Source organism: Primulina tabacum, chromosome 10 (assembly GCF_025594145.1).
Source record: "Primulina tabacum isolate GXHZ01 chromosome 10, ASM2559414v2, whole genome shotgun sequence".
In the NCBI taxonomy this organism is placed as follows: Eukaryota; Viridiplantae; Streptophyta; class Magnoliopsida; order Lamiales; family Gesneriaceae; genus Primulina; species Primulina tabacum.
In genome coordinates this window covers 41392304-41418221 of record NC_134559.1, presented here as the reverse complement: position 1 = coordinate 41418221, position 25918 = coordinate 41392304, and the positions used below count along the sequence as shown (strand labels likewise).

Here is a 25918-nt window from a genome sequence, read left to right as displayed (position 1 = left end):
AAAACACGAAAAGGGGTGCAACACGAGGACTTCCCAGGGGGTCACCCATCCTAGTACTGCTCTCGCCCAAGCAGCTTAATTCGGAGTTCTTTGATGGGATCGGTGCATTAGTGCTGGTTGATCGCACGCGACATTGAGTGGGATGTTTATTCTTATATCCCTAGAGTACGTGTGGAGCGGGCGGCGATGGACAACACGCGGCACTGCTCTGCCCAATCATAACCATGAAGTTAAGCGTTTGGCGCGATGGCAGAGGTAGGATGGGTGACCCCCTGGGAAGACCTCGTGTCGCGACCGTTTACGAAATTATGGATAAAACAGTCGAATAATTATTTTTAATGAGGTTAACCGTCTCCGGTAATCTGCGTCATACCCTTCCGCACAGAAACGGCTCACGACAACAAAAATCGATAAATGTTCCCAGAAAATAGAAAAAAAAAATAGAAGAAGGAAATAACGAATGTAAAGCTTATTTATGCTAGGATACGAAAATGGAAAGAATCGAATTTCGAACTTCCTAAGCGGATTCTCGAGGAAACGAAAGCTTAACAGAAGCGGTAAATCGCAAATTAGGGTCATTAGAGAAGAACTTCGGCTAAATCTCGTCAGCTCATTGCGTAGTAATGAGCCTGTCCGTTTGCCCCGTTACAATCAATTAGCTACAATTTGTCCAAATCCGCAGTGCCCGAGCTACTTTATTCACATGTTTATCTGGTCCCGATCGAGATTCGATGATTTGAGCCGAAAATCGTCTGTCACAAGTAATCAAAAATAGAAAAACACGAAAAGGGTGCAACACGAGGACTTTATGAATGTAAAGCTTTATTATTCCTGGGATACGATAAAATGGATCCGGAATCGAATTTCGAACTTCCTAAACGGATTTTTTGAGGAAACGAACATTAACAGAAGCGGTAAATCGCAATTAGAGGGTCTTAGAGAAGAAATTTAGCTAAAATCTCGCGAGCACTTTGCGGAGTAATGAGTCTCGTCCGTTTGCCCGTTTACAATAAAATTAGCCTACAATTTTGTCCAAATCAGGCAGTACCGAGCTACGCTGATTTCACATGTCTTATTTGGTCCCGATCGAGATTCAGATGATTTGAGCAGAAAATCGTCCGTCAACAAGTAATCAAAAATAGAAAACACGAAAAGGGGTGCAACACGAGGACTTCCCAGTTGTCACCGATCCTAGTACTGTGCTTTCGCCCAAGCACGCTTAACTTGGAGTTCTGATGGGATCCGGTGCATTATGCTGGTATGATCGCATCCGACATTGAGTGGGATGTTTATTCTTATATCCCTCGAACGTGTGGAGCGGGCGGCGATGGACAACACGCGGCACTCCCGCCCAATCATAACCATGAAGTTAAGCGTTCTGGCGCGATGGCAGAGCTAGGACTGGGTGACCTCCCTGGGAAGACCTCGTGTCGCGACACCTTTACGTATTATGGATAAAACAGTCGAAATAATTGTTTTTAATGAGTTATTCGTCTCCGGAGTAATCTGCGTCATACCCTTCCGCACAGAACCGGCTCACGACACAAAAATCGATAAATGTTCCCATAAAATAGAAAAAAAATAAGAAGAAGGAAATAACGAATGTAAAGCTATTATTATGCCTCGGATACGATAAAATGGAACCGAATCGAATTTCGAACTTCCTAAGCGGATTTCTCGAGAAAACGAAAGCTTAACAGAAGCGGTAAATCGCAAATTAGAGGGTCTTAAAGAAGGAATTCGGCTAAAATCTCGTCAGCTCATTGCGTAGTAATGAGTCGTCCGTTTGCCCGTTTACAATCAAATTAGCCTACCAATGTTGTCCAAATCCGGCAGTGCCCGAGGCTCACAATTTCATTTCACATGTCTTTATCTGGTCCCGATCGAGATTCAGATGACTTTGAGCCGAACTCGTCTGTCAACAAGGTAATCAACATAGAAAAACACGAAAAGGGTGGCAACCCGATGACTTCCCAGGGGGTCACCCATCCTAGTCCTGCTCACTTCCGCCCAAGCACGCTTCACTTCGGAGTTCGTGATGGGATCCGGTGCATTTAGTGCTGGTATGATCGCACCCTGAACATTGAGTGGGTGTTTATTCTTATATTCCCTCGAGTTACGTGTGGAAGCGGGGCGTGCTTGATGGACAACACTGCGGCACTGCTCTCGCCTAATCATAACCATGAAGTTAAGCGTTCTGCTGCGCGATGTCGCAGAGCTATGATGGGTGATCCTCCCTGGGAAGGAAGCCCTCGTGTCGCGCCCGTTTACGTAAATTTATGGATATTATATATAACGAGTCGAAATAATTGTTTTTAATGAGTTCACCGTCTCCGGAGTAATCTGCGTCATACCCTTCCGCACAGAACTGGCTCACGACAACAAAAATCGATAAATGTTTCCCAGAAAATAGAAAAAAAATAAGAAGAAGGAAATACCGAATGTAAAGCTATTATTATGCCTCGGATACGATATAATGGAACCGAATCGAATTGCGAACTTCCTAAGCGGATTTCTCGAGCAAACGAAAGCTTAACAGAAGCGGTAAAATCGCAAATTAGAGGGTCTTAGAGAAGGAATCGGCTAAAATTCTCGTCAGCTCATTGCGTAGTAATGAGTCTCGTCCGTTTGCCCGTTTACAATCAAATTAGCCTAGAATTTTGTCCAAATCCGGCAGTGCCCGAGCTACTTTCATTTCACATGGTCTTATCTGGTCCCGATTGAGATTCAGATGATTTGAGCCGAAAATCGTCTGTCTACAAGTAATCAAAAATAGAAAAACACGAAAAGGGGTGCAACACGAGGACTTCCCAGGGGTTCACCCATCCTAGTACTGCTCTCGCCCAAGCACGCTTAACTTCGGAGTTCTGATGGGATCCGTGTGCATTAGTGCTGGGTATGATCGCACCCGACATTGAGTGGGATGTTTATTCTTATATCCCTCGAGTACGGTGGAGCGGGCGAGGCGATGGACAACACGCGGCACTGCTCTCGCCCAATCAATAACCATGAAGTTAAGCGTTTTGGCGGATGGCAGAATTAGGATGGGTGACCTCCCTGGGAAGACCTCGTGTCGCGACCGTTTACGTAAATTATAGATAAAACAGTCAAAATAATTGTTTTTAATGAGTTGACCGTCTCCGGAGTAATCTGCGTCATAACCCTTCCGCACGAACCGGCTCACGACAACAAAATCGATAAATGTTGGCAGAAAATAAAAAAAAAATAAGAAGAAGGAAATAACGAATGTAAAGCTATTATTATTCTTAGGATACGAGAAAATTGAACCAGAATCGAATTCGAACTTCCAAAGAGGATTTTTCGAGGAAACGAAAGCTTAACAGAAGCGGTAACATCGCAAATTAGAGGGTCTTAGAGAAGGAATTCGGCTAAAATCTCGTCAGCTCATTGCTGTAGTAATGAGTCTCGTTCATATTCCCGTTTACAATCAAATTAGGCTACAATTTGTCCAAATCCGGCAGTTCTCGAGCTACGTTGATTTCACATGTCTTATCTGGTCCCGATCGAGATTCAGATGATTTGAGCCGAAAATCGTCTGTCAACAAGTATCAAAAATAGAAAAACACGAAAGTGGTGCAACACGAGGACTTCTATGAATGTAAAGCTATTATTATTCCTGAGATACGATAAAATGGATCCGGAATCGAATTTCGAACTTCCTAAACGGATTTTTGAGGAAACGAAACATTAACAGAAGCGGTAAATCGCAAATTAAAGGGTCTTAGAGAAAAAATTTAGCTAAATCTCGCGAGCACTTTGTGGGGTAATGATCTCGTCCGTTTGCCCATTTACAATAAATTAGCCTACAATTTTGTCCAAATCAGGCAGTACCCGAGCTACGCTGATTTCACATGTCTTATTTGGTCCCGATCGAGATTCAGATGATTTGAGCAGAAAATCGTCCGTCAACAAGTAATCAAAAATAGAAAAACACGAAAAGGGGTGCAACACGAGGACTTCCCAAGGTTTGTCACCGATCCTAGTACTGCGCTTTCGCCCAAGCACGCTTAACTTCGGAGTTCTGATGGGATCCGGTGCATAGTGCTGGTATGATCGCACTCGACATTGAGTGGGATGTTATTCTTATATCCCTCGAGTACGTGTGGAGCGGGCGGCGATGGACAACACGCGGCACTTCTCTCGCCCAATCATAACCATGAAGTTAAGCGTTCTGGCGCGATGGCAGAGCTAGATGGGTGACCTCCCTGGGAAGACCTCGTGTCGCGATCGTTTACGTAATTATGGATAAAACAGTCGAAATAATTGTTTTTAATGAGTTATTCGTCTCCGGAGTAATCTGCGTCATACCCTTACCGCACAGAACCAGGCTCACGACAACAAAATCGATAAATGTTCCCAGAAATAGAAAAAAAATAAGAAGAAGGAAATAACGAATGTAAAGCTATTATTATGCCTGGCATACGATAAAATGGAACCGGAATCGAATTTTGAACTTCCTAAGCGGATTTCTCGAGTAAAACAAAAGCTTAACAGAAGCGGTAAATCGCAAATTAGAGTGTCTTAAAGAAGGAATTCGGCTAAAATCTCGTCAGCTCATTGCGTAGTAATGAGTCTCGTCCGTTTGCCCGTTTACAATCAAATTAGCCTACAATTTTGTCCAAATCCGGCAGTGCCCGAGCTACTTTCATTTCACATGTCTTATCTGGTCCCGATCGAGATTCAGATGATTTGAGCCGAAACTCGTCTGTCAACAAGTAATCAGAAATAGAAAAACACGAAAAGGGGTGCAACACGAGGACTTCCCAGGGGGTCACCCATCCTAGTACTGCGCTTTCGCCCAAGCACGCTTAACTTCGGAGTTCTGATGGGATCCGGTGCATTAGTGCTGGTATGATCGCACCTGACATTGAGTGGATGTTTATTCTTATATCCCCGAGTACGTATGGAGCGGGCGGCGATGGAAAACACGCGGCACTGGTCTCGCCCAATCATAACCATGAAGTTAAGCGTTCTGGCGCGATGGCAGAGCTAGGATGGGTGACCTCTCTGGGAAGACCTCGTGTCGCGACCGTTTATGTAAATTAGGGATAAAACAGTCGAAATAATTGTTTTTAATGAGTTCACCGTCTCCGGAGTAATCTGCATCATACCGTTCCGCACAGAACCGGCTCACGACAACAAAAATCGATAAATGTTCCCAGAAAATAGAAAAAAAATAAGAAGAAGAAATAACGAATGTAAAGCTATTATTATGCCTCGGATACGATAAAATGGAACCGGAATCGAATTTCGAACTTCCTAAGCGGATTTCTCGAGAAAACGAAAGCTTAACAGAAGCGGTAAATCGCAAATTAGAGGGTCTTAGAGAAGGAATTCGGCTAAAATCTCGTCAGCTCTTTGCGTAGTAATGAGTCTCGTCCGTTTGCCCGTTTACAATCAAATTAGCCTAGAATTTTGTCCAAATCGGTAGTGCCCGAGCTACTTTCATTTCACATGTCTTATCTGGTCCCGATCGAGATTCATATGATTTGAGCCGAAACTCGTCTGTCAACAAGTAATCAGAAATAGAAAAACACGAAAAGGGTGTAACACGAGGACTTCCCAGGGGGTCACCATTCTAGTACTGCTCTCGCCCAAGCACGCTTAACTTCGGAGTTCTGATGGGATCCGGTGCATTAGTGCTGGTATGATAGCACCCGACATTGAGTGGATGTTTATTCTTATATCCCTCGAGTACGTGTGGAGCGGGCGGCGATGGACAACACGCGGCACTGCTCTCGCCCAATCATAACCATGAAGTTAAGCGTTCTGGCGCGATGGCAGAGCTAGGATGGGTGACCTCCCTGGGAAGACCTCGTGTCGCGACCGTTTACGTAAATTATAGATAAAACAGTCGAAATAATTGTTTTTAATGAGTTGACCGTCTCCGGAGTAATCTGCGTCATACCCTTCCGCACAGAACCGGCTCACGACAACAAAAATCGATAAATGTTGGCAGAAAATAAAAAAAAAATAAGAAGAAGGAAATAACGAATGTAAAGCTATTATTATTCTTAGGATACGATAAAATGGAACCAGAATCGAATTTCGAACTTCCAAAGAGGATTTTTCGAGGAAACGAAAGCTTAACAGAAGCGGTAAATCGCAAATTAGAGGGTCTTAAAGAAGGAATTCGGCTAAAATCTCGTCAGCTCATTGCGTAGTAATGAGTCTCGTCCGTTTGCCCGTTTACAATCAAATTAGCCTACAATTTTGTCCAAATCCGGCAGTGCCCGAGCTACTTTCATTTCACTTGTCTTGTCTGGTCCCGATCGAGATTCAGATGATTTGAGCCGAAAATCGTCTGTCAACAAGTAATCAAAAATAGAAAAACACGAAAAAGGGTGGAACACGAGGACTTCCCAGGGGACCCATCCTAGTATTCCTCTCGCCCAAGCACGCTTAACTTCGAAGTTCTGATGGGATCCGGTGCATTAGTGCTGGTATGATCGCACCGGACATTAAGTGGGATGTTTATTCTTATATCCTCGAGTACGTTGGAGCGGGCGGCGATGGACAACACGCGGCACTGCTCTCGCCCAATCATAACCATGAAGTTAAGCGTTCTGGCGCGATGGCAGAGCTAGGATGGGTGACCACCCTGGGAAGACCTCGTGTCGCGACCGTTTACTTAAATTATGGATAAAATAGTCGAAATAATGATTTTAATGAGTTAACCGTCTCCGGTGTAATCTGTGTCATACCCTTCCGCACAGAACCGGCTCACGACAACAAAAATCGAAAAATGTTCCCCGAAAATATAAAAAAAATAAGAAGAAGGAAATAACGAATGTAAAGCTATTATTATGCCTGGGATACGATAAAATGGAACCCCAATCGAATTTCTAACTTCCTAAGAGGATTTCTCGAGGAAACGAAAGCTTAACAGAAGCGGTAAATCGCAAATTAGAGGGTCTTAGAGAAGGAATTCGGCTAAAATCTCGTCAGCTCATTCCGTAGTAATGAGTCTCGTCCGTTTGCCCGTTTACAATCAAATTAGCCTAGAATTTTGTCCAAATCCGGCAGTGCCCGAGCTACTTATATTTCACATGTCTTATCTGGTCCCGATCGAGATTCAGTTGATTTGAGCCGAAAATCGTCTGTCAACAAGTAATCAAAAATAGAAAAACACGAAAAAGGGTGCAACACGAGGACTTCCGAGGGGGTCACCCATCCTACTACTACTCTCGCCCAAGCACGCTTAACTTCGGAGTTCTGATGGGATCCGGTACATTAGTGCTGGTATGATCGCACCCGACATTGAGTGGGATGTTTATCCTTATATCCCTCGAGTACGTGTGGAGCGGGCGGCGATGGACAACACGCGGCACTGCTCTCGCCCAATCATAACCATGAAGTTAAGCGTTCTGGCGCGATGGCAGAGGTAGGATGGGTGACCTCCTTGGGAAGACCTCGTGTCGCGATCGTTTACGTAAATTATGGATAAAACAGTCGAAATAATTGTTTTTAATGAGTTAACCGTCTCCGGAGTAATCTGCGTCATACCCTTCCGCACAGAACCGGCTCACGACAACAAAAATCGAAAAATGTTCCCCGAAAATAGAAAAAAAATAAGAAGAAGGAAATAACGAATGTAAAGCAATTGTTATGCCTGGGATACGATAAAATGGAACCGGAATCGAATTTCGAACTTCCTAAGCGGATTTCTCGAGGAAACGAAAGCTTAACAGAAGCGTTAAATCGCAAAGTAGAGGGTCTTAGAGAAGGAATTCGGCTAAAATCTCGTCAGCTCATTGCGTAGTAATGAGTCTCGTCCGTTTGCCCGTTTACAATCAAATTAGCCTACAATTTTGTCCAAATCCAGCAGTGCCCGAGCTACTTTCATTTCACATGTCTTATCTGGTCCCGATCGAGATTCAGATGATTTGAGCCGAAATTCGTCTGTCAACAAGTAATCAAAAGTAGAAAACACGAAAATGGGTGCAACACGAGAACTTCGCAGGGGGTCACCCATCCTAATACTGCTCTCGCCCAAGCACGCATAACTTCGGAGTTCTGAAGGGATCCAGTGCATTAGTGCTGGTATGATCGCACCTGACATTGAGTGGGATGTTTATTCTTATATCTCTCGAGTACGTGTGGAGCGGGCGGTGATGGACAACAGGCGGCACTGCTCTCGCCCAATCATAACCATGAAGTTAAGCGTTTTGGCGCGATGGCAGAGCTAGGATGGGTGACCTCCCTGGGAAGACCTCGTGTCGCGACCGTTTACGTAAATTATGGATAAAACAGTCGAAATAATTGTTTTTAAGGAGTTAACCGTCTCTGGTGTAATCTGCGTCATACCCTTCCGCACAGAACCGGCTCACGACAACAAAAATCGATAAATGTTCCCAGAAAATAGAAAAAAAAAATAACAAGAAGGAAATAACGAATGTAAAGCTATTATTATGCCTGAGATACGATAAAATGGAACCAGAATCGAATTTCGAACTTCCTAAGCGGATTTCTCGAGGAAACGAAAGCTTAACAGAAGCGGTAAATCGCAAATTAGAGGGTCTTAGAGAAGAAATTCGGCTAAAATCTCGTCATCTCATTGCGTAGTAATGAGTCTCGTCCGTTTGCCCGTTTACAATCAAATTAGCCTAGAATTTTGTCCAAATCCGGCAGTGCCCGAGCTACTTTCATTTCACATGTCTTATCTTGTCCCGATCGAGATTCAGATGATTTGAGCCGCAACTCGTCTGTCAACAAGTAATTAGAAATAGAAAAACACGAAAAAGGATGCAACACGAGGACTTCTCAGGGTGTCACCCATCCTAGTACTGCTCTCGCCCAAGCACGCTTAACTTCGGAGTTCTGATGGGATCCGGTGCATTAGTACTGGTATGATCGCACCCGACATTGAGTGGGATGTTTATTCTTATATCCCTCGAGTACGTGTGGAGCGGGCGGCGATGGACAACACGCGGCACTGCTCTCGCCCAATCATAACCATGAAGTTAAGCGTTCTGGCGCGATGGCAGAGGTAGGATGGGTGACCTCCCTGGGAAGACCTCGTGTCGCGACCGTTTACGTAAATTATGGATAAAACAGTCGAAATAATTGTTTTTAATGAGTTAACCGTCTCCGGTGTAATCTGCGTCATACCTTTCCGCACAGAACCGGCTCACGACAACAAAAATCGATAAATGTTCCCAGAAAATAGAAAAAAAAAATAAGAAGAAGGAAATAACGAATGTAAAGCTATTATTATTCTTGGTATACGATAAAATGGAACCAGAATCGAATTTCGAACTTCCTAAGCGGATTTCTCGAGGAAACGAAAGTTTAACAGAAGTGGTAAATCGCAAATTAGAGGGTCTTAGAGAATGAATTCGGCTAAAATCTCGTCAGCTCATTGCGTAGTAATGACTCTCGTCCGTTTGCTCGTTTACAATCAAATTAGCCTACAATTTTGTCCAAATCCGGCAGTGCCCGAGCTACTTTCATTTCACATGTCTTATCTGGTCTCGATCGAGATTCAGATGATTTGAGCCGAATATCGTCTGTCAACAAGTAATCAAAAATAGAAAAACATGAAAAGGGGAGCAACACGAGGACTTCCCAGGGGTCACCCATCCTAGTATTGCTCTCGCCCAAGCATGCTTAACTTCGAAGTTCTGATGGGATCCGGTGCATTAGTGCTGGTATGATCGCACCGGACATTAAGTGGGATGTTTATTCTTATATCCCTCGAGTACGTTTGGAGCGGGCGGCGATGGACAACACGCGGCACTGCTCTCGCCCAATCATAACCATGAAGTTAAGCGTTCTGGCGCGATGGCAGAGGTAGGATGGGTGACCACCCTGGGAAGACCTCGTGTCGCGACCGTTTACGTAAATTATGGATAAACAGTCGAAATAATTATTTTAATGAGTTAACCGTCTCCGGTGTAATCTGCGTCAGCCCTTCCGCACAGAACCGGCTCACGACAACAAAAATCGATAAATGTTCCCAGAAATTAGAAAAAAAAATAAGAAGAAGGAAATAACGAATGTAAAGCTGTTATTATGCCTAGGATACGATAAAATGGAACCGGAATCGAATTTCGAACTTCCTAAGCGGATTTCTCGAGGAAACGAAAGCTTAACAGAAGCGGTAAATCGCAAATTAGAGGGTCTTAGAGAAGAAATTCGGATAAAATCTCGTCAGCTCATTGCGTAGTAATGAGTCTCGTCCGTTTGCCCGTTACAATCAAATTAGCCCACAATTTTGTCCAAATCCAGTAGTGCCCGAGCTACTTTCATTTCACATAATTTATCTGGTCCCGATCGAGATTCAGATGATTTGAGCCGAAAATCGTCTGTCAACAAGTAATTAAAATAGAAAAACACGAAAAGGGGTGCAACACGAGGACTTTTATGAATGTAAAGCTATTATTATTCCTGGGATACGATAAAATGAATCCGGAATCGAATTTCGAACTTCCTAAACGGATTTTTGAGGAAACGGAACATTAACAGAAGCGGTAAATCGCAAATTAGAGGGTCTTAGAGAAGAAATTTAGCTAAAATCTCGCGAGCACTTTGCGGAGTAATGAGTCTCGTCCGTTTGCCCGTTTACAATAAAATTAGCCTACAATTTTGTCCAAATCAGGCAGTACCGGAGCTACGCTGATTTCACATGTCTTATTTGGTCCCGATCGAGATTCAGATGATTTGAGCAGAAAATCGTCCGTCAACAAGTAATCAAAAATAGAAAAACACGAAAAGGGGTGCAAGACGAGGACTTCCCAGGTTGTCACCGATCCTAGTACTGTGCTTTCGCCCAAGCACGCTTAACTTCGGAGTTCTGATGGGATCCGGTGCATTAGTGCTGGTATGATCGCACCCGACATTGAGTGGGATGTTTATTCTTATATCCCTCGAGAACGTGTGGAGCGGGCGGCGATGGACAACACGCGGCACTTCTCCCGCCCAATCATAACCATGAAGTTAAGCGTTCTGGCGCGATGGCAGAGCTAGGATGGGTGACCTCCCTGGGAAGACCTCGTGTCGCGACCGTTTACGTAAATTATGGATAAAACAGTCGAAATAATTGTTTTTAATGAGTTATTCGTCTCCGGAGTAATCTGCGTCATACCCTTCCGCACAGAACCGGCTCACGACAACAAAAATCGATAAATGTTCCCAGAAAATAGAAAAAAAATAAGAAGAAGGAAATAACGAATGTAAAGCTATTATTATGCCTCGGATACGATAAAATGGAACCGGAATCGAATTTCGAACTTCCTAAGCGGATTTCTCGAGAAAACGAAAGCTTAACAGAAGCGGTAAATCGCAAATTAGAGGGTCTTAAAGAAGGAATTCAGCTAAAATCTCGTCAGCTCATTGCGTCGTAATGAGTCTCGTCCGTTTGCCCGTTTACAATCAAATTAGCCTAGAATTTTGTCCAAATCCGGCAGTGCCCGAGCTACTTTCATTTCACATGTCTTATCTGGTCCCGATTGAGATTCAGATGATTTGAGCCGAAACTCGTCTGTCTACAAGTAATCAGAAATAGAAAAACACGAAAAGGGGTGCAACACGAGGACTTCCCAAGGGTTCACCCATCCTAGTACTGCTCTCGCCCAAGCACGCTTAACTTCGGAGTTCTGATGGGATCCGGTGCATTAGTGCTGGTATGATCGCACCCGACATTGAGTGGGATGTTTATTCTTATATCCCTCGAGTACGTGTGGAGCGGGCGGCGATGGACAACACGCGGCACTGCTCTCGCCCAATCATAACCATGAAGTTAAGCGTTTTGGCGCGATGGCAGAATTAGGATGGGTGACCTCCCTGGGAAGATCTCGTGTCGCGACCGTTTACGTAAATTATAGATAAAACGGTCAAAATAATTGTTTTTAATGAGTTGACCGTCTCCGGAGTAATCTAAGTCATACCCTTCCGCACAGAACCGGCTCACGACAACAAAAATCGATAAATGTTGGCAGAAAATAGAAAAAAAAATAAGAAGAAGGAAATAACGAATGTAAAGCTATTATTATTCTTAGGATACGAGAAAATTGAACCAGAATCGAATTTCGAACTTCCAAAGAGGATTTTTCGAGGAAACGAAAGCTTAACAGAAGCGGTAAATCGCAAATTAGAGGGTCTTAGAGAAGGAATTCGGCTAAAATCTCGTCAGCTCATTGCGTAGTAATGAGTCTCGTTCATATTCCCGTTTACAATCAAATTAGGCTACAATTTGTCCAAATCCGGCAGTTCTCGAGCTACGTTGATTTCACATGTCTTATCTGGTCCCGATCGAGATTCAGATGATTTGAGCCGAAAATCGTCTGTCAACAAGTAATCAAAAATAGAAAAACACGAAAAGTGGTGCAACACGAGGACTTCTATGAATGTAAAGCTATTATTATTCCTGGGATACGATAAAATGGATCCGGAATCGAATTTCGAACTTCCTAAACGGATTTTTTGAGGAAACGAAACATTAACAGAAGCGGTAAATCGCAAATTAAAGGGTCTTAGAGAAGAAATTTAGCTAAAATCTCGCGAGCACTTTGTGGAGTAATGAGTCTCGTCCGTTTGCCCATTTACAATAAAATTAGCCTACAATTTTGTCCAAATCAGGCAGTACCCGAGCTACGCTGATTTCACATGTCTTATTTGGTCCCGATCGAGATTCAGATGATTTGAGCAGAAAATCGTCCGTCAACAAGTAATCAAAATAGAAAAACACGAAAAGGGGTGCAACACGAGGACTTCCCAAGTTGTCACCGATCCTAGTACTGCGCTTTCGCCCAAGCACGCTTAACTTTGGAGTTCTGATGGGATCCGGTGCATTAGTGCTGGTATGATCACACTCGACATTGAGTGGGATGTTTATTCTTATATCCCTCGAGTACGTGTGGAGCGGGCGGCGATGGACAACACGCGGCACTGCTCTCGCCCAATCATAACCATGAAGTTAAGCGTTCTGGCGCGATGGCAGATCTAGGATGGGTGACCTCCCTGGGAAGACCTCGTGTCGCGATCGTTTACGTAAATTATGGATAAAACAGTCGAAATAATTGTTTTTAATGAGTTATTCGTCTCCGGAGTAATCTGCGTCATACCCTTCCGCACAGAACCAGCTCACGACAACAAAAATCGATAAATGTTCCCAGAAAATAGAAAAAAAATAAGAAGAAGGAAATAACGAATGTAAAGCTATTATTATGCCTCGGATACGATAAAATGGAACCGGAATCGAATTTTGAACTTCCTAACCGGATTTCTCGAGAAAACGAAAGCTTAACAGAAGCGGTAAATCGCAAATTAGAGGGTCTTAAAGAAGGAATTCGGCTAAAATCTCGTCAGCTCATTGCGTCGTAATGAGTCTCGTCCGTTTGCCCGTTTACAATCAAATTAGCCTACAATTTTGTCCAAATCCGGCAGTGCCCGAGCTACTTTCATTTCACATGTCTTATCTGGTCCCGATCGAGATTCAGATGATTTGAGCCGAAACTCGTCTGTCAACAGGTAATCAGAAATAGAAAAACACGAAAAGGGGTGCAACCCGAGGACTTCCCAGGGGGTCACCCATCCTAGTCCTGCTCTCGCCCAAGCACGCTTCACTTCGGAGTTCTGATGGGATCCGGTGCATTAGTGCTGGTATGATCGCACCTGACATTGAGTGGGATGTTTATTCTTATATCACTCGAGTACGTGTGAAGCGGGCGGCGATGGACAACACGCGGCACTGCTCTCGCCCAATCATAACCATGAAGTTAAGCGTTCTGGCGCGATGGCAGAGCTAGGATGGGTGACCTCCCTGGGAAGACCCCGTGTCGCGACCGTTTACGTAAATTATGGATAAAACAGTCAAAATAATTATTTTTAATGAGTTCACCGTCTCCGGAGTAATCTGCGTCATACCCTTCCGCACAGAACTGGCTCACGACAACAAAAATCGATAAATGTTCCCAGAAAATAGAAAAAAAATAAGAAGAAGGAAATAACGAATGTAAAGCTATTATTATGCCTCGGATACGATAAAATGGAACCGGAATCGAATTTCGAACTTCCTAAGCGGATTTCTCGAGAAAACGAAAGCTTAACAGAAGCGGTAAATCGCAAATTAGAGGGTCTTAGAGAAGGAATTCGGCTAAAATCTCGTCAGCTCATTGCGTAGTAATGAGTCTCGTTCATATTCCCGTTTACAATCAAATTAGGCTACAATTTGTCCAAATCCGGCAGTTCCCGAGCTACGTTGATTTCACATGTCTTATCTGGTCCCGATCGAGATTCAGATGATTTGAGCCGAAAATCGTCTGTCAACAAGTAATCAAAAATAGAAAAACACGAAAAGTGGTGCAACACGAGGAATTCTATGAATGTAAAGCTATTATTATTCCTGGGATACGATAAAATGGATCCGGAATCGAATTTCGAACTTCCTAAACGGATTTTTTGAGGAAACGAAACATTAACAGAAGCGGTAAATCGCAAATTAAAGGGTCTTAGAGAAGAAATTTAGCTAAAATCTCGCGAGCACTTTGTGGAGTAATGAGTCTCGTCCGTTTGCCCATTTACAATAAAATTAGCCTACAATTTTGTCCAAATCAGGCAGTACCCGAGCTACGCTGATTTCACATGTCTTATTTGGTCCCGATCGAGATTCAGATGATTTGAGCAGAAAATCGTCCGTCAACAAGTAATCAAAAATAGAAAAACACGAAAAGGGGTGCAACACGAGGACTTCCCAAGTTGTCACCGATCCTAGTACTGCGCTTTCGCCCAAGCACGCTTAACTTTGGAGTTCTGATGGGATCCGGTGCATTAGTGCTGGTATGATCACACTCGACATTGAGTGGGATGTTTATTCTTATATCCCTCGAGTACGTGTGGAGCGGGCGGCGATGGACAACACGCGGCACTGCTCTCGCCCAATCATAACCATGAAGTTAAGCGTTCTGGCGCGATGGCAGAGCTAGGATGGGTGACCTCCCTGGGAAGACCTCGTGTCGCGATCGTTTACGTAAATTATGGATAAAACAGTCGAAATAATTGTTTTTAATGAGTTATTCGTCTCCGGAGTAATCTGCGTCATACCCTTCCGCACAGAACCAGCTCACGACAACAAAAATCGATAAATGTTCCCAGAAAATAGAAAAAAAATAAGAAGAAGGAAATAACGAATGTAAAGCTATTATTATGCCTCGGATACGATAAAATGGAACCGGAATCGAATTTTGAACTTCCTAACCGGATTTCTCGAGAAAACGAAAGCTTAACAGAAGCGGTAAATCGCAAATTAGAGGGTCTTAAAGAAGGAATTCGGCTAAAATCTCGTCAGCTCATTGCGTCGTAATGAGTCTCGTCCGTTTGCCCGTTTACAATCAAATTAGCCTACAATTTTGTCCAAATCCGGCAGTGCCCGAGCTACTTTCATTTCACATGTCTTATCTGGTCCCGATCGAGATTCAGATGATTTGAGCCGAAACTCGTCTGTCAACAGGTAATCAGAAATAGAAAAACACGAAAAGGGGTGCAACCCGAGGACTTCCCAGGGGGTCACCCATCCTAGTCCTGCTCTTCGCCCAAGCACGCTTCACTTCGGAGTTCTGATGGGATCCGGTGCATTAGTGCTGGTATGATCGCACCTGACATTGAGTGGGATGTTTATTCTTATATCACTCGAGTACGTGTGAAGCGGGCGGCGATGGACAACACGCGGCACTGCTCTCGCCCAATCATAACCATGAAGTTAAGCGTTCTGGCGCGATGGCAGAGCTAGGATGGGTGACCTCCCTGGGAAGACCCCGTGTCGCGACCGTTTACGTAAATTATGGATAAAACAGTCGAAATAATTATTTTTAATGAGTTCACCGTCTCCGGAGTAATCTGCGTCATACCCTTCCGCACAGAACTGGCTCACGACAACAAAAATCGATAAATGTTCCCAGAAAATAGAAAAAAAATAAGAAGAAGGAAATAACGAATGTAAAGCTATTATTATGCCTCGGATACGATAAAATGGAACCGGAATCGAATTTCGAACTTCCTAAGCGGATTTCTCGAGAAAACGAAAGCTTAACAGAAGCGGTAAATCGCAAATTAGAGGGTCTTAGAGAAGGAATTCGGCTAAAATTTCGTCAGCTCATTGCGTAGTAATAAGTCTCGTCCGTTTGCCCGTTTACAATCAAATTAGCCTAGAATTTTGTCCAAATCCGGCAGTGCCCGAGCTACTTTCATTTCACATGTCTTATCTGGTCCCGATTGAGATTCAGATGATTTGAGCCGAAACTCGTCTGTCTACAAGTAATCAGAAATAGAAAAACACGAAAAGGGGTGCAACACGAGGACTTCCCAGGGGTTCACCCATCCTAGTACTGCTCTCGCCCAAGCACGCTTAACTTCGGAGTTCTAATGGGATCCGGTGCATTAGTGTTGGTATGATCGCACCCGACATTGAGTGGGATGTTTATTCTTATATCCCTCGAGTACGTGTGGAGCGGGCGGCGATGGACAACACGCGGCACTGCTCTCGCCCAATCATAACCATGAAGTTAAGCGTTTTGGCGCGATGGCAGAACTAGGATGGGTGACCTCCCTGGGAAGACCTCGTGTCGCGACCGTTTACGTAAATTATAGATAAAACAGTCAAAATAATTGTTTTTAATGAGTTGACCGTCTCCGGAGTAATCTGCGTCATACCCTTCCGCACAGAACCGGCTCACGACAACAAAAATCGATAAATGTTGGCAGAAAATAAAAAAAAAAATAAGAAGAAGGAAATAACGAATGTAAGGCTATTATTATTCTTAGGATACGAGAAAATTGAACCAGAATCGAATTTCGAACTTCCAAAGAGGATTTTTCGAGGAAACGAAAGCTAACAGAAGCGGTAAATCGCAAATTAGAGGGTCTTAGAGAAGGAATTCGGCTAAAATCTCGTCAGCTCATTGCGTAGTAATGAGTCTCGTTCATATTCCCGTTTACAATCAAATTAGGCTACAATTTGTCCAAATCCGGCAGTTCCCGAGCTACGTTGATTTCACATGTCTTATCTGGTCCCGATCGAGATTCAGATGATTTGAGCCGAAAATCGTCTGTCAACAAGTAATCAAAAATAGAAAAACACGAAAAGTGGTGCAACACGAGGAATTCTATGAATGTAAAGCTATTATTATTCCTGGGATACGATAAAATGGATTCGGAATCGAATTTCGAACTTCCTAAACGGATTTTTTGAGGAAACGAAACATTAACAGAAGCGGTAAATCGCATATTAAAGGGTCTTAGAGAAGAAATTTAGCTAAAATCTCGCGAGCACTTTGTGGAGTAATGAGTCTCGTCCGTTTGCCCATTTACAATAAAATTAGCCTACAATTTTGTCCAAATCAGGCAGTACCCGAGCTACGCTGATTTCACATGTCTTATTTGGTCCCGATCGAGATTCAGATGATTTGAGCAGAAAATCGTCCGTCAACAAGTAATCAAAAATAGAAAAACACGAAAAGGGGTGCAACACGAGGACTTCCCAAGTTGTCACCGATCCTAGTACTGCGCTTTCGCCCAAGCACGCTTAACTTTGGAGTTCTGATGGGATCCGGTGCATTAGTGCTGGTATGATCGCACTCGACATTGAGTGGGATGTTTATTCTTATATCCCTCGAGTACGTGTGGAGCGGGCGGCGATGGACAACACGCGGCACTTCTCTCGCCCAATCATAACCATGAAGTTAAGCGTTCTGGCGCGATGGCAGAGCTAGGATGGGTGACCTCCCTGGGAAGACCTCGTGTCGCGATCGTTTACGTAAATTATGGATAAAACAGTCGAAATAATTGTTTTTAATGAGTTATTCGTCTCCGGAGTAATCTGCGTCATACCCTTCCGCACAGAACCAGCTCACGACAACAAAAATCGATAAATGTTCCCAGAAAATAGAAAAAAAATAAGAAGAAGAAAATAACGAATGTAAAGCTATTATTATGCCTCGGATACGATAAAATGGAACCGGAATCGAATTTTGAACTTCCTAAGCGGATTTCTCGAGAAAACGAAAGCTTAACAGAAGCGGTAAATCGCAAATTAGAGGGTCTTAAAGAAGGAATTCGGCTAAAATCTCGTCAGCTCATTGCGTAGTAATGAGTCTCGTCCGTGCTCGTTTACAATCAAATTAGCCTACAATTTTTTCCAAATCCGGCACTGCCCGAGCTACTTTCATTTCACATGTCTTATCTGGTCCCGATCGAGATTCAGATGATTTGAGCCGAAACTCGTCTGTCAACAAGTAATCAGAAATAGAAAAACACGAAAAGGGGTGCAACACGAGGACTTCCCAGGGGGTCACCCATCCTAGTACTGCGCTTTCGCCCAAGCACGCTTAACTTCGGAGTTCTGATGGGATCCGGTGCATTAGTGCTGGTATGATCGCACCTGACATTGAGTGGGATGTTTATTCTTATATCCCCCGAGTACGTGTGGAGCGGGCGGCGATGGAAAACACGCGGCACTGGTCTCGCCCAATCATAACCATGAAGTTAAGCGTTCTGGCGCGATGGCAGAGCTAGGATGGGTGACCTCTCTGGGAAGACCTCGTGTCGCGACCGTTTATGTAAATTATGGATAAAACAGTCGAAATAATTGTTTTTAATGAGTTCACCGTCTCCGGAGTAATCTGCATCATACCCTTCCGCACAGAACCGGCTCACGACAACAAAAATCGATAAATGTTCCCAGAAAATAGAAAAAAAATAAGAAGAAGAAAATAACGAATGTAAAGCTATTATTATGCCTCGGATACGATAAAATGGAACCGGAATCGAATTTCGAACTTCCTAAGCGGATTTCTCGAGAAAACGAAAGCTTAACAGAAGCGGTAAATCGCAAATTAGAGGGTCTTAGAGAAGGAATTCGGCTAAAATCTCGTCAGCTCTTTGCGTAGTAATGAGTCTCGTCCGTTTGCCCGTTTACAATCAAATTAGCCTAGAATTTTGTCCAAATCCGGTAGTGCCCGAGCTACTTTCATTTCACATGTCTTATCTGGTCCCGATTGAGATTCATATGATTTGAGCCGAAACTCGTATGTCAACAAGTAATCAGAAATAGAAAAACACGAAAAGGGGTGTAACACGAGGACTTCCCAGGGGGTCAACCATCCTAGTACTGCTCTCGCCCAAGCACGCTTAACTTCGGAGTTCTGATGGGATCCGGTGCATTAGTGCTGGTATGATAGCACCCGACATTGATTGGATGTTTATTCTTACATCCCTCGAGTACGTGTGGAGCGGGCGGCGATGGACAACACGCGGCACTGCTCTCGCCCAATCATAACCATGAAGTTAAGCGTTCTGGCGCGATGGCAGAACTAGGATGGGTGACCTCCCTGGGAAGACCTCGTGTCGCGACCGTTTACGTAAATTATAGATAAAACAGTCAAAATAATTGTTTTTAATGAGTTGACCGTCTCCGGAGTAATCTGCGTCATACCCTTCCGCACAGAACCGGCTCACGACAACAGAAATCGATAAATGTTGGCAGAAAATAAAAAAAAAATAAGAAGAAGGAAATAACGAAGGTAAAGCTATTATTATTCTTAGGATACGATAAAATGGAACCAGAATCGAATTTCGAACTTCCAAAGAGGATTTTTCGAGGAAACGAAAGCTTAACAGAAGCGGTAAATCGCAAATTAGAGGGTCTTAAAGAAGGAATTCGGCTAAAATCTCGTCAGCTCATTGCGTAGTAATGAGTCTCGTCCGTTTGCCCGTTTACAATCAAATTAGCCTACAATTTTGTCCAAATCCGGCAGTGCCCGAGCTACTTTCATTTCACTTGTCTTGTCTGGTCCCGATCGAGATTCAGATGATTTGAGCCGAAAATCGTCTTTCAACAAGTAATCACAAATAGAAAAACACAAAAACGGGTGCAACACGAGGACTTCCCATGGGGTCACCCATCCTAATACTGCTCTCGCCCAAGCACGCATAACTTGGGAGTTCTGAAGGGATCCGGTGCATTAGTGCTGGTATGATCGCACCCGACATTGAGTGGGATATTTATTCTTATATCTCTCGAGTACGTGTGGAGCGGGCGGCGATGGACAACAGGCGGCACTGCTCTCGCCCAATCATAACCATAAGTTAAGCGTTCTGGCGCGATGGCAGAGCTAGGATGGGTGACCTCCCTGGGAAGACCTCGTGTCGCGACCGTTTACGTAAATTATAGATAAAACAGTCGAAATAAATGTTTTTAATGTGTTAACCGTCTCCGGTGTAATCTGCGTCATACCCTTTCGCACAGAACCGGCTCACGACAACAAAAATCGATAAATGTTCCTAGAAAATAGAAAAAAAAATAAGAAGAAGGAAATAACGAATGTAAAGCTATTATTATGCCTGGGATACGATAAAATGGAACCAGAATCGAATTTCGAACTTCCTAAGCGTATTTCTGGAGGAAACGAAAGCTTAACAGAAGCGGTAAATCGCAAATTAGAGGGTCTTAGAGAAGGAATTCGGCTAAAATCTCGTCAGCTCATTGCGTAGTAATGAGTCTCGTCCGTTTGCCCGTTTACAATCAAATTAGCCTACAATTTTGTCCAAATCTGGCAGTGCCCGAGCTACTTTCATTTCACATGTCTTATCTGGTCCCGATCGAGATTCAGATGATTTGAGCCGAAACTCGTCTGTCAACAAGTAATCAGAAATAGAAAAACACGAAAAAGGATGCAACACGAGGACTTCCCAGGGGGTCACCCATCCTAGTACTGCGCTTTCGCTCAAGCACGCTTAACTTCGGAGTTCTGATGCGATCCGGTGCATTATTGCTGGTATGATCGCACCTGACATTGAGTGGGATGTTTATTCTTATATCCCTCGAGTACGTGTGGAGCGGGCGGCGATGGATAACATGCGGCACTGCTCTTGCCCAATCATAACCATTAAGTTAAGAGTTCTGGCGCGATGGCAGAGGTAGGATGGGTGACCTCCCTGGGAAGACCTCGTGTCGCGACCGTTTACGTAATTATGGATAAAACAGTCGAATAATTGTTTTTAATGAGTTACCCGTCTCCGGTGTAATCTGCGTCATACCCTTCCGCACAGAACCGGCTCACGACAACAAAAATCGATAAATGTTCCCAGAAAATAGAAAAAAAATAAGAAGAAGGAAATAACGAATGTAAAGCTATTATAATTCTTGGGATACGATAAAATGGAACCCGAATCGAATTTCGAACTTCCTAAGCGGATTTCTCGAGGAAACGAAAGCTTAAAAGAAGCGGTAAATCGCAAATTAGAGGGTCTTAGAGAAGGAATTCCGCTAAAATCTCGTCAGCTCATTGCGTAGTAATGAGTCTCGTCCGTTTGCTCGTTTACAATCAAATTAGCCTACAATTTTGTCCAAATCCGGCAGTGCCCGAGCTACTTTCATTTCACAGTCTTTACTGGGCTCTAATCGAGATTCAGATGATTTGAGCCGAAAATCGTCTGTCAACAAGTAATCAAAATAGAAAAACACGAAAAAGGGTGGAACACGAGGACTTCCAGGGGGTCACCCATCCTAGTATTCCTCTCGCCCAAGCACGCTTAACTTCGAAGTTCTGATGGGATTCCGGTGCATTAGTGCTGGTATGATCGCACCGGACATTAGTGGGATGTTATTCTTATATCCCCGAGTACGTTTGGAGCGGGCGGCGATGGACAACACGCGGCATGCTCTCCGCCCAATCATAACCATGAAGTTAAGCGTTCTGGCGCGATGGCAGAGCTAGGATGGGTGACCACCCTGGGAAGACCTCGTGTCGCGACCGTTTACTTAAATTATGATAAAATAGTCGAAATAATTATTTGAATGAGTTAACCGTCTCCGGTGTAATCTGTGTCATACCCTTCCGCACAGAACCGGCTCACGACAACAAAAATCGAAAAATGTTCCCCGAAAATAGAAAAAAAATAAGAAGAAGGAAATAACGAATGTAAAGCTATTATTATGCCTTGGGATACGATAAAATGGAACCAGCAATCGAATTTCTAACTTCCTAAGAGGATTTCTCGAGGAAACGAAAGTTTAGACAGAAAGCGGTAAATCGCAAATTAGAGGGTCTTAGAGAAGGAATTCGGCTAAAATCTCGTCAGCTCATTCCGTAGTAATGAGTCTCGTCGTTGCCCGTTTACAATCAAATTAGCCTAGAATTTTCTCCAAATTCGGCAGTGCCCGAGCTACTTATATTTCACATGTCTTATCTGGTCCCCGATCGAGATTCAGTTGAGTTGAGCCGAAAATCGTCTGTCAACAAGTAATCAAAAATAGAAAAACACGAAAAAGGGTGCAACACGAGGACTTCCGAGGGGTCACCCATCCTAGCTACTCTCTCGCCCAAGCACCGCTTAACTTCGGAGTTCTGATGGGATCCGGTACATTAGTGCTGGTATGATCGCACCCGACATTGAGTGGGATGTTTATCCTATATCCCTCAAGTACGTGTGGAGCGGGCGGCGATGGACAACACGCGGCACTGCTCTCGACCCAATCAAAACCATGAAGTTAAGCGTTCTGGCACGATGGCAGAGGTAGGATGGGTGACCTCCTTGGGAAGACATCGTGTCGCGATCGTTTACGTAAATTATGGATAAAACAGTCGAAATAATTGTTTTTAATGAGTTAACCGTCTCCGGAGTAATCTGCGTCATACCCTTCCGCACAGAACCGGCTCACGACAACAAAAATCGAAAAATGTTCCCCCGAAAATAGAAAAAAAATAAGAAGAATAGCTAAAACTAACGCATGTGGTAAAGCAATTGTATGCCTGGGATACGATGTAAAATGGAACCGGAATCGAATTCGAACTTCCTAAGCGGCTTTCTCGAAGGAAACGAAAAGCTTAACAGAAGGTGCTTAGAGAAGGAATTCCGCTTAAAATTTCTCGCAGCTCCTTGCGTAGTAATGAGTCTCGTCCGTTGCCGTTTACAATCCAATTAGCTACATTTTGTCCAAATCCAGCAGTGCCCGAGCTACTTTCATTTTCACATGTCTTATCTGGTCCGATCGAGATTCAGATGATTTGAAGCCGAAACTCGTCTGTCAACAAGTAATCAGAAATAAAAAACGCAAAAGAGGTGCAACACGAGGACTTCCCAGGGGGTCACCCATCCTAGTATTGCTCTCGCCCAAGCACGCTCAACTTTTAAATTCTGATGGGATCCGGTTGCATTAGTGCTGTATGATCGCACCAGACATTGAGGGGATGTTTATTCTATATTCCTCGAGTAGTGTGGAGCGGGCCGGCGTGGACAACACGCGGCACAGCTCTCGCCCAATCATAACCATGAGTTAAGCGTTCTGGCGCGATGTCAGAGCTAGGATGGGTGCACCACCCTGGGAAGACCTCGTGTCGCGGACCGTTACGTAAATGATGGATAAAACAGTCGAAATAATTGTTTTTATGAGTTAACCTCTCCGGGTATCTGCGTCCATACCCTTCCGCACAGAACCGGCTCACGACAACAAAATCGATAAATGTCCCAGGAAATAGACAAAAAAATATAAGAAAAGGAAAATAACGATGTAAAGCTATTATATTCTTGGGATACGATAAAATGGAAACCAGAATCGAATTTCGAACTTCCTAAGCGGATTCTCGAGGAAACGATAAGCTTAACAGAAGCGGTAAATCGCAAATTAGAGGTCTTAGAGAAGGAATTCGGCTAAATCTCGTCAGCTCATTGCGTAGTAAGAGGTCTCGTTCCGTTTGCCTGTTTACAATCAAATTAGCCTAAGATTTGTCCAAATCCGGCAGGTGCCCGAGCTATTTTCATTTAACATGTCTTATCTGGTCCCGATCGAGATTCAGATGAATTGAGCCAAAATCGTCATTCAACAATAATTAAAATAGAAAAAAATACGAAAGGGGTGCAACACGAGGACTTCCCAGGGGGTGTACACCATCCTAATACTGCGCTCGCCCAAGCACGCTTAACTTCAGAGTTCTGATGGGATCCGGTGCATTAGTGCTGGTATGATCGCACCCGACATTGAGTGGGATGTTTATTCTTATATCCCTCGAGTACGTGTGGAGCGGGCGGCGATGGACAACACGCGGCACTGCTCTCGCCCAATCATAACCATGAAGTTAAGCGTTCTGGCGCGATGGCACAGCTAGGATGGGTGACCTCCCTGGGAAGACCTCGTGTCGCGACCGTTTACGTAAATTATGGATAAAACAGTCGAAATAATTGTTTTTAATGAGTTAACCGTCTCCGGAGTAATCTGCGTCATACCCTTCCGCACAGAACCGGCTCACGACAACAAAAATCGATAAATGTTCCCAGAAAATAGAAAAAAAAATAAGAAGAAGGAAATAACGAATGTAAAGCTATTATTATGCCTGGATACGATAAAATGGAACCGGAATCGAATTTCGAACTTCCTAAGCGGATTTCTCGAGAAACGAAAGCTTAACAGAAGCGGTAAATCGCAAATTAGAGGGTCTTAAAGAAGGAATTCGGCTAAAGTCTCATCAGCTCATTGCGTAGTAATCTCGTCCGTTTGCCCGTTTACAATCAAATTAGCCTACAATTTTGTCCAAACTAGGCAGTGCCCGAGCTACTTTCATTTCACATGTCTTATCTGGTCCCGATCGAGATTCAGATGATTTGAGCCGAAAATCGTCTGTCAACAAGTAATCAAAATAGAAAAACAAAAAGGGGTGCAACACGAGGACTTCCCAGGGGGTCACCCATCCTAGTACTGCGCTCGCCCAAGCACGCTTAACTTCGGAGTTCTGATGGGATCCGGTGCATTAGTGCTGGTATGATCGCACCCGACATTGAGTGGGATGTTTATTCTTATATCCCACGAATACGTGTGGAGCGGGGCGATGGACAACACGCGGCACTGCTCTCGCCCAATCATAACCATGAAGTTAAGCGTTCTGGCGCGATGGCAGAGCTAGGATGGGTGACCTCCCTGGGAAGACCTCGTGTCGCGACCGTTTACGTAAATTATGGATAAAACAGTCGAAATAATTGTTTTTAATGAGTTAACCGTCTCCGGAGTAATCTGCGTCATACCCTTCCGCACAGAACCGGCTCACGACAACAAAAATCGATAAATGTTCCCAGAAAATAGAAAAAAAATAAGAAGAAGGAAATAACGAATGTAAAGCTATTATTATGCTTGGATACGATAAAATGGAACCGAATCGAATTTCGAACTTCCTAAGGATTTCTCGAGGAAACGAAAGCTTAACAGAAGCGGTAAATCGCAAATTAGAGGGTCTTAGAGAAGGAATTCGGCTAAAATCTCGTCAGCTCATTGCGTAGTAATGAGTCTCGTCCGTTTGCCCGTTTACAATCAAATTAGCCTACAATTTTGTCCAAATCCGGCAGTGCCCGAGCTACTTTCATTTCATGTCTTATCTGGTCCCGATCGAGATTCAGATTTGAGCCGAAATCGTCTGTCAACAAGTAATCAAAATAGAAAAACACGAAAAGGGTGCAACACGAGGACTTCCCAGGGGTCACCCATCCTAGTACTGCTCTCCCCAAGCACGCTTAACTTCGGAGTTCTGATGGGATCCGGTGCATTAGTGCTGGTATGATCGCACCCGACATTGAGTGGGATGTTTATTCTTATATCCCTCGAGTACGTGTGGAGCGGGCGGCGATGGACAACACGCGGCACTGCTCTCGCCCAATCATAACCATGAAGTTAAGCGTTCTGGCGCGATGGCAGAGCTAGGATGGGTGACCTCCCTGGGAAGACCTCGTGTCGCGACCGTTTACGTAAATTATGGATAAAACAGTCGAAATAATTGTTTTTATGAGTTAACCGTCTCCGGTAATCTGCGTCATACCCTTCCGCACAGAACCGGCTCACGACAACAAAATCGATAATGTTCCCAGAAAATAGAAAAAATAAGAAGAAGAGAAATACGAATGTAAAGCTATTATTATGCCT

General features: G+C 44.0%; 21 non-coding genes and 9 pseudogenes across 21 annotated transcripts; all 30 read right to left on the bottom strand.

The window, feature by feature from the left end:
* Window positions 1-12: 12 nt before the first annotated feature.
* Window positions 13-129, bottom strand: LOC142512756 (5S ribosomal RNA; annotated as a pseudogene).
* Window positions 130-1154: 1025 nt separating this feature from the next.
* Window positions 1155-1272, bottom strand: LOC142512722 (5S ribosomal RNA; annotated as a pseudogene).
* Window positions 1273-1952: 680 nt separating this feature from the next.
* On the bottom strand, window positions 1953-2077 carry LOC142512391 (5S ribosomal RNA; annotated as a pseudogene).
* Window positions 2078-2789: 712 nt separating this feature from the next.
* LOC142516882 (5S ribosomal RNA) lies at window positions 2790-2910 on the bottom strand. The gene has a single exon (XR_012812652.1). It is a non-coding gene; the product is annotated as a 5S ribosomal RNA (ribosomal RNA).
* A 1050-nt stretch (window positions 2911-3960) lies between these two features.
* Window positions 3961-4082, bottom strand: LOC142512077 (5S ribosomal RNA; annotated as a pseudogene).
* A 681-nt stretch (window positions 4083-4763) lies between these two features.
* Window positions 4764-4884, bottom strand: LOC142515616 (5S ribosomal RNA). Its single transcript, XR_012811452.1, has one exon. It is a non-coding gene; the product is annotated as a 5S ribosomal RNA (ribosomal RNA).
* A 678-nt stretch (window positions 4885-5562) lies between these two features.
* Window positions 5563-5680, bottom strand: LOC142517053 (5S ribosomal RNA). Its single transcript, XR_012812815.1, has one exon. It is a non-coding gene; the product is annotated as a 5S ribosomal RNA (ribosomal RNA).
* Window positions 5681-6362: 682 nt separating this feature from the next.
* On the bottom strand, window positions 6363-6478 carry LOC142511447 (5S ribosomal RNA; annotated as a pseudogene).
* A 680-nt stretch (window positions 6479-7158) lies between these two features.
* LOC142513309 (5S ribosomal RNA) lies at window positions 7159-7277 on the bottom strand. The gene has a single exon (XR_012809262.1). It is a non-coding gene; the product is annotated as a 5S ribosomal RNA (ribosomal RNA).
* Window positions 7278-7959: 682 nt separating this feature from the next.
* Window positions 7960-8078, bottom strand: LOC142507089 (5S ribosomal RNA). Its single transcript, XR_012805354.1, has one exon. It is a non-coding gene; the product is annotated as a 5S ribosomal RNA (ribosomal RNA).
* Window positions 8079-8763: 685 nt separating this feature from the next.
* On the bottom strand, window positions 8764-8882 carry LOC142514739 (5S ribosomal RNA). The gene has a single exon (XR_012810618.1). It is a non-coding gene; the product is annotated as a 5S ribosomal RNA (ribosomal RNA).
* Window positions 8883-9567: 685 nt separating this feature from the next.
* On the bottom strand, window positions 9568-9685 carry LOC142508896 (5S ribosomal RNA). The gene has a single exon (XR_012807094.1). It is a non-coding gene; the product is annotated as a 5S ribosomal RNA (ribosomal RNA).
* A 1051-nt stretch (window positions 9686-10736) lies between these two features.
* On the bottom strand, window positions 10737-10857 carry LOC142507297 (5S ribosomal RNA). Its single transcript, XR_012805557.1, has one exon. It is a non-coding gene; the product is annotated as a 5S ribosomal RNA (ribosomal RNA).
* Window positions 10858-11540: 683 nt separating this feature from the next.
* Window positions 11541-11659, bottom strand: LOC142513121 (5S ribosomal RNA). The gene has a single exon (XR_012809083.1). It is a non-coding gene; the product is annotated as a 5S ribosomal RNA (ribosomal RNA).
* Window positions 11660-12714: 1055 nt separating this feature from the next.
* Window positions 12715-12835, bottom strand: LOC142509695 (5S ribosomal RNA). Its single transcript, XR_012807856.1, has one exon. It is a non-coding gene; the product is annotated as a 5S ribosomal RNA (ribosomal RNA).
* A 683-nt stretch (window positions 12836-13518) lies between these two features.
* On the bottom strand, window positions 13519-13637 carry LOC142516285 (5S ribosomal RNA). Its single transcript, XR_012812087.1, has one exon. It is a non-coding gene; the product is annotated as a 5S ribosomal RNA (ribosomal RNA).
* Window positions 13638-14692: 1055 nt separating this feature from the next.
* On the bottom strand, window positions 14693-14813 carry LOC142509694 (5S ribosomal RNA). Its single transcript, XR_012807855.1, has one exon. It is a non-coding gene; the product is annotated as a 5S ribosomal RNA (ribosomal RNA).
* A 683-nt stretch (window positions 14814-15496) lies between these two features.
* Window positions 15497-15616, bottom strand: LOC142508223 (5S ribosomal RNA). Its single transcript, XR_012806448.1, has one exon. It is a non-coding gene; the product is annotated as a 5S ribosomal RNA (ribosomal RNA).
* Window positions 15617-16299: 683 nt separating this feature from the next.
* LOC142514909 (5S ribosomal RNA) lies at window positions 16300-16418 on the bottom strand. Its single transcript, XR_012810782.1, has one exon. It is a non-coding gene; the product is annotated as a 5S ribosomal RNA (ribosomal RNA).
* A 1055-nt stretch (window positions 16419-17473) lies between these two features.
* Window positions 17474-17594, bottom strand: LOC142509131 (5S ribosomal RNA). The gene has a single exon (XR_012807318.1). It is a non-coding gene; the product is annotated as a 5S ribosomal RNA (ribosomal RNA).
* A 681-nt stretch (window positions 17595-18275) lies between these two features.
* Window positions 18276-18396, bottom strand: LOC142515614 (5S ribosomal RNA). Its single transcript, XR_012811450.1, has one exon. It is a non-coding gene; the product is annotated as a 5S ribosomal RNA (ribosomal RNA).
* A 683-nt stretch (window positions 18397-19079) lies between these two features.
* On the bottom strand, window positions 19080-19198 carry LOC142514216 (5S ribosomal RNA). The gene has a single exon (XR_012810121.1). It is a non-coding gene; the product is annotated as a 5S ribosomal RNA (ribosomal RNA).
* A 682-nt stretch (window positions 19199-19880) lies between these two features.
* LOC142507064 (5S ribosomal RNA) lies at window positions 19881-19999 on the bottom strand. The gene has a single exon (XR_012805330.1). It is a non-coding gene; the product is annotated as a 5S ribosomal RNA (ribosomal RNA).
* A 683-nt stretch (window positions 20000-20682) lies between these two features.
* Window positions 20683-20803, bottom strand: LOC142510797 (5S ribosomal RNA; annotated as a pseudogene).
* Window positions 20804-21483: 680 nt separating this feature from the next.
* LOC142511217 (5S ribosomal RNA) lies at window positions 21484-21602 on the bottom strand (annotated as a pseudogene).
* Window positions 21603-22283: 681 nt separating this feature from the next.
* Window positions 22284-22402, bottom strand: LOC142510817 (5S ribosomal RNA; annotated as a pseudogene).
* Window positions 22403-23073: 671 nt separating this feature from the next.
* Window positions 23074-23192, bottom strand: LOC142512613 (5S ribosomal RNA; annotated as a pseudogene).
* A 674-nt stretch (window positions 23193-23866) lies between these two features.
* LOC142508489 (5S ribosomal RNA) lies at window positions 23867-23987 on the bottom strand. The gene has a single exon (XR_012806700.1). It is a non-coding gene; the product is annotated as a 5S ribosomal RNA (ribosomal RNA).
* Window positions 23988-24662: 675 nt separating this feature from the next.
* Window positions 24663-24781, bottom strand: LOC142508213 (5S ribosomal RNA). Its single transcript, XR_012806438.1, has one exon. It is a non-coding gene; the product is annotated as a 5S ribosomal RNA (ribosomal RNA).
* Window positions 24782-25450: 669 nt separating this feature from the next.
* LOC142506429 (5S ribosomal RNA) lies at window positions 25451-25567 on the bottom strand. Its single transcript, XR_012804723.1, has one exon. It is a non-coding gene; the product is annotated as a 5S ribosomal RNA (ribosomal RNA).
* Window positions 25568-25918: the final 351 nt, after the last annotated feature.